Consider the following 6582-nt stretch of genomic DNA (forward strand, 5'->3'; position numbering starts at 1 on the left):
TCGTCCTCTGATGGCGCAATTATTCTCACATGTGTTCCATCAATTACACCCACAACGCCAGGGAATCCTGCAATGTCCATAAATGCCCTTTTATGTGTGTGTAAAGTGCGGGCATCCAGCGGGAATGAAACAAATTGTGTCACAATATTAGGTTGTGACAAAGCTGTCAGTGTTTGGGTGATGACTCTGCTGACGGAGGATTGGGACAGACCCAAGTCATCACTGCTGCATTGTTGCATTTTCCCTGTTGCCAAATACCTCAGGGTTGTGATTACTTTCTTCTCCGGTGTAATAGCGTTGTGGCGTCGAGTTGGTGAAGTAATTGCATCTCTAAGTAGATCCACCACAAACATGATTCCTGCACGATCCAATCTGTAGCGTCTCAATAATTCCCTGTCATCCAGTGTTTGCAGGACATCTCTCCTGCCTCCTCTGTTGGCCATTTTGTGCAGCTGCTTAGGGGAACTCCTAAGCCACTAAAAGTCCTCTTCCCTGCTCTTAGCAGATCTCGCCTTAGGAGCCCTTTTAAGCGCTAGGAATCTTGAGGAATAGCTTTTATATTAACTGGGATTTTCGTGTCACTTTTAGGGGAAATTCTAAGAAAACGTCATGACTCTGAGAATTTTCTTAGAATTTGGCCGCTAGGAGCCACTTTTTGCACAAAAATTCTTTAGGGATACGGGCCCTGATCTTCAATTCCCGCGCTATATGCAGATTTAATGGAGTGCACGTCACCGAAAGCAACAGAAATGAACTGCATTTTTTATGATCGTCAGCTAAAATTTCAAAATCAAAGACCGCAATAAGAGAGAGCAGTAACAGCCCTGGTAAGATCATTTCATTTCTTTACTTTTAATGATGATGATTGTGTGTTAAGCGTCTGCGACTTACTTTCACTTTGATTTGCGATAGTTTGCATGTTGTCTTGATGAATATGCTCAGTTGCTCATCTGCGGTGATGCGTGTTCCAGTAGCGTCGTCATATCTGGCTATAATATATAGCCTATAACACACTCTCTTTTTTTTTTTTTTTTTTTTTTTTCATTTTTGGTAGGAGTACAATTTACATGTGGTTTCAACAACCAGATGCATTTACACTTGTCCAGTTTCGTCTGGAATGCGTCTCAGACCTCCTCCTGAAGTGGTTTGAGCGATCGAATTCGAATCCGTCTCGAATGCGTTTCGGAGGGCATTTACACCTGGGCCCGTATTCATATAGAATCTTAATGCAAAGAGTAGCTCCTAGTGACAGAATTCTAAGAAAATTCTTAGAAATGTGGCCGTTTACTCTTAAAATTAAAGAAAAAATCCTAGTAAAGAAAAAAGTAATTCAGAAAGCATCTTAACCCTTAAAAGAGGTCTTAAGGTCAAAATTGTTAGGAGCACGGACGAGGACTTTTAAGAGGCTTAAGAGTTTCTTTAGCAGAGGAGAAAATGGCAGAAAGACGAAGAGGGAGAAGAAATGTGTTGCAGACAATGGATGACAGTGAGTTAATAAGACGCTATAGATTAGTTTGTGCAGGGATCATGTTTGTGACAGATCTTTTTAGAGACACGCTAATATCTCCAACACAGCGCAGAAATGCCATAGCGCCTGAAATGAAAGTAATCACTACATTACGATATTTGGCAACTGGGAAAATTCCATGTTTGATACATTAAAACCAACATTCAAACCACCACTTAAATAGACAATCCAACAATCAGTGTAATTGGAAAGAGTGGAACAATTTTTATCATTCTAAGCCAAGCAAATACCTTATAGGAAATTAACAGCATGGTAAATAAAAAAAAAGGATTTATATATATAATATGTGTGTGTGTGTGTGTGTGTGTGTGTGTGTGTGTGTGTGTGTGTGTGTTTCAAAGTGAAGGCTTAGAAAAGACCCTCTACTTAAAATCACTTTTTTTTCCCCTTCTTGGACAACCAACCAATCACAGTCTTCAAAAGATTGTGTCATACATAGCAACGGGGTCAACCCCGCCTCCTTACTAAGATAAAAGTTGCTCTCAGATCGGTCCCGAATTGCTCTTAAGCTAAGACTCCAACGTAAAAGTTTTTAAGCTAAATTAAGAGTTTTCTGAGAGGATTCTTATGGCTCGTTTCCACTGAGCAGTACAGTATGGTACGGGACAGTATGGTACGGTTCGGGTCTGTTAACCATGATCTGGCTAGCGTTTCCACTGCCAACAGTACCCTTACTTGATAGGCGTGGTGTTTCGATCGACGTCATTTTCGCGCAAAGAAGAACATAGTAAACTACAATGGATGACATACAGCAGATCTTGTTCTTGCTCCTCGACATGTTTGTCACAAGAAGACAAGCGCCGACATTAGGCTTTTCTCAATATCAAGTACGCAAAGTTTGTACTTGCCATGTGCGACTCCTACATGCAAATGGCAGCGCGTTCTTAAAAGCGTCACTCAGCTCGCTCTGCTACTCCGGTTATCTCTGTTACTCTGTATGTACATTTTAAGCAACAATAAAACGAAATATGTCATAAAACACCACTCTGCCTCTTTTCGTTTTTATTTAAATAAATTAAACATTATAGGGACACAAATGTGGTTCATGCGCAACGCATATTGATTATTCACTGCACGTTATACGTTCTATTTATAACAAAACGAAATTTAAAACACAACTCTAACGTTACCTCTTTTCGTTTAAATAAAAAAAAAAATTTAAACATACATCCGCTCGTTCACGGAAGTTTAGCTTGCAGAAAGCTCGTTCACTCATGACAGAAAACTGGAAATATTGACTTTCTAACATTTACAGATGGAGAATATGTCCATGAAATGTAAGTTATGCACTGAGGAAATTATTGGATGTCACTTCAGCTTATGGCTAAATATTATTAGAGGTATATTTGTTTCCACCAATCGCTGCACAAGTTAAGGATACGTATGATGACGAAAGCACGTTAGTGCGAGCCCTCCCGGAACCCATAGAGAATGCATTGCAGTGCCTGCAGTTCGAAAAAAAAAATCTTTGAATGTAAGTCTATGGGAACACTCTGGGCGATTCTCAGCCAGAGTGAAATCGCCCAAAAAGAGGCGGTACTCCACAGAACGTGACTTGGCGCTGATTGGACTATATCCAGAGGCAGAACAACAGTGAGTGACTGCTAGCGTAACTCTGTGGTTGAATGAGATTGTGATTGAAAAAGTCCCTTTCACACTTTGGTGGTGGTGGTGCGTCGCCCGATCGCCCTAATGAAGAAACCGCCGCTGCTCCAGTCTAACATTAGCCTACAATAGTAATGTTAAATACAAATAGCCTATAACGTTAATATGAAACTAAACTTAGCCTTCAGCCAAAACGATTGACAGGGAACGAATTATATATTCACGAGACCAAAGATCGCCCGTTAGGTCTACACAAGGCAAATTATATATCATGTTTAACCACTACCGTCGGAGTCAGCGGCGAACGTCAGAAGAACTAGCCGAGGAAAGGCTCATCCAGCCGGGAAACATGAGCGCCGAGCGCCCGCAGATTGCATGGATCCGGGGGGAAAAAATCATCTTTATAAATAAACCACAGATTTGAGCTTTAAACAACTACATTCTCGCCTGAAAAACTCTTAAAATTACATTTCGTGATACAGTAACAGTAGTATTATATTAAACCCTGAATTAGCAAAAACTAGATCTTGTGGCCATAAAGGGTCATTTCATGAACAACAGTGCCACATCTTGATATGGATATAACAATGTCCTTCTGCAGCATCAATAAATGTGATTATTTTCAAAGCAGGCAGGAGCATGCAACCTCATCTGAGTTCTATTAAAAACAGATGTGATGTTGTGTTTTATTTATGTGAAAAAAGGACTGTAGCGAAGTTGTAGAGTTCAGTGTGCAGTAGTTGAATGTGTACAGGCAAACAGATCAGCCCTTTTCCACCATTGAGCCGTTGTTCTCACGTGTTGTCTTTGTTGTTAATACATTGGATATTATTTAAATTCTGTTGCTTTTATACAAAAATAAATAAAACAAGACTCCCAAAAGTTCTGCCTTGACACCAACAGATTGAAAAAAAGTTCAACATTAACATTTAAAACAGTGCACATGAATAAGTCTGATTGTCAACAGGTTTTCAGAAGCCCTTCTTACATTCTGTGAGAGCAAACACAAAGATAAAACACAGTTTAGACACAATATCCATTACCATGTTATGTAATAAGTAAACTGATGCAGTAAAGTCACAAATTGTCAGGATACAGACCAGGAGACAGAGGTAAGTGAATCCAAACACAGCTTTATTTAAGGTGACAAAAGTGCAAGGTGAGTATTCATTCAATTCAAGTGCAAATTCCGTGAAGATGAGTCGATGTGGGGCAAAAAGCAGGTAAGCACTTTCATTTCAGAGAAGTTGATGTCAAGCAGTCACAGTTCAGTAATATTAGTCACTTCTCTTTCAGATGCGGTCGGCAGCAAGCAAGCTCGGATGAAACACTGGACACTCGAAGTAACACAGGATCTCAGGCAGCAAGAAATCGGATAGGATTTCTGAAGACGGTACTACTACTACTACTACTACTACTACTACTACTACTACTACTACTACTACTACTACTACTACTACTACTACTACTACTACTACTACTACTACTACTACTACTACTACTACTCTTCTTCTTCTTCTTCTTCTTTATTGTTTATTGGCGGTTGGCAAACCACTTGACCAAGACTGAAATCACAGTGAGTGTTTTATGAGGTGGTTGATGAGGTAATTGATGATGAACAGGTGCAGGTGATCAGTAATCTGGAGAGTGAATGCAGGTATGCCAAAAGAGGATTCTGGGAATTGTAGTATTAGACAGAAACAGACGGTAAACGTGACACAAATGAGTAGATGAATAAAGTATATTAATGAATATAGTGGGGCTTAAAAGGGAGGACAAGTTTGCATAGGCTGCCCTCTAAAGGTTTCTATATTCTGTAACCTTAATAACCTCTGTAACCCTGTCTGCCTTTCAACATTTTTTTATTCTTATTTACTAGTTCAGAGACATAGTAGCTAATTATGAATTTTTACAAAAATGTTTAGATATATTTTCCTAAAGCTTCTTTACTACTTGTTGTATGATTTCTATCTGAAAACCTGTTCAAAAGATCAGCATTTAAAGATATTCAATAATGTGAATGTAACATTTAACTTTCCAGTTGAAAAAAAAAAATCACACATTGGAATGCCATAGAACTCAGCTGCATTTTAATTTGTGAATGTTTTCTGTTTTGTTTGGTTGTTGTTGTTGCTTGTTGTTCAATTAGAAAAAACCTCCACAAAGTAGTTACAGATTTAAATCAATAATTTAATAAAGTAAAAATCAATAAAGTGGCTTGTTACAAAAGTATCAAGTGCTCTTGGGCCCTCAGAGATCACATGAATAGTTTTTGTGCAGCCCTGCAGTCTTTTGTCTTACTGTGAATCTCTTGCACAGTAATAAACAGCTGTGTCTTCAGTCTTGAGGCTTTTCACCTCTAAATACAGCATGTTTTTGCTGGTGTCTTTGGTGATGGAGAACTGGCCCTGTAGAGACTGAGCAAAACTAGTGCCAGTGCCACCGTCAATGCGGCCGATCCACTCCAGTCCTCTCCCTGGTTTCTGACGGATCCAGTGCATGTACCAGCTGCCCATTGAGAATCCAGAGACACCGCAGGACAGAGTGACTGATTCTCCTGGTCTTTTCCCCACAGAACCTGAGGAGGTCAAAGACTGACCACTAACACCTGTAAAACAGAGGAAAAATCATGTTAGATGATTTAGAACAATGAAATAACAATCTACTACAAATGGGAGTTTCTCACATGCAATAATCATCAGTAGGAGTCCATATAGTAGCATCTCCATTACAACAGAAAAAGCCAGTAAAACAGTTATAGTTACACTGAAGCTGTTTTAGTCACTGAACACATGCACTGACTGAAAGTTCAGCTTATAACACACTTTCAGGAGTCGGGGAGACGTTGACCCTTCCCACAAAATAATTTGCATCTTTGGAGGTTTGAAGACTAACACTGTTTAGTCTGAATATCTAAATGTTTTTACAGTAAATAAGGGGAAAAAAAATCTTAACTTGTATTTGATAAATGATAAATCTTTTAAATAGACCCAATATGTCCTGTTATTTTCAACAGTCCAGTTTTTAGGAAGTTTAGGAAATATTTTTATTTATTGCTTTGATACCTGAGGCATTCGTTGGAAAGGAGACAGTGTCAGGAAGGCTCTGAAAGAATGATTCATAATTCTTTTTTTTCTTCTTTTTTTCAGATTTTAATATTATGCATTTGGAATAATACAGTTTTTTTTATTCGCTTTGGTACTATTTTCACAAGTTAGGTGTACATTTTCAAAACTCTTAGTGCTAATATCACAACAGATCATCAAAAGTGCACTTTTTTCAAACATTTCATTATGTTTTCAATTGTGTAAGTACAATACTCAAAATCATAAAGTATCCTTTTCACAACACAAAATAAGTGTTTCGTCTGCATAAATGTTTCATTCACAGTCACTGCCTTTCATAAAGCTCTTACTATCAAACTTTTGATTTGCATCTCTTCTTGTTCA

At 38.6% G+C, this 6582-nt stretch overlaps 1 gene segment (V, D, J or C); it reads right to left on the minus strand.

Annotated features, from left to right (window-relative positions):
• Positions 1-5414: 5414 nt before the first annotated feature.
• Positions 5415-5918, minus strand: LOC311066494 (Ig heavy chain V region 6.96-like). The segment is given in 2 exons: positions 5820-5918; positions 5415-5741 (listed from the first exon to the last, which is right to left on the minus strand).
• Between the last annotated feature and the right edge of the window lie 664 nt (positions 5919-6582).

Source organism: Abramis brama (genome assembly GCF_963993115.1).
Source record: "Abramis brama genome assembly, chromosome: 1".
In the NCBI taxonomy this organism is placed as follows: Eukaryota; Metazoa; Chordata; class Actinopteri; order Cypriniformes; family Leuciscidae; genus Abramis; species Abramis brama.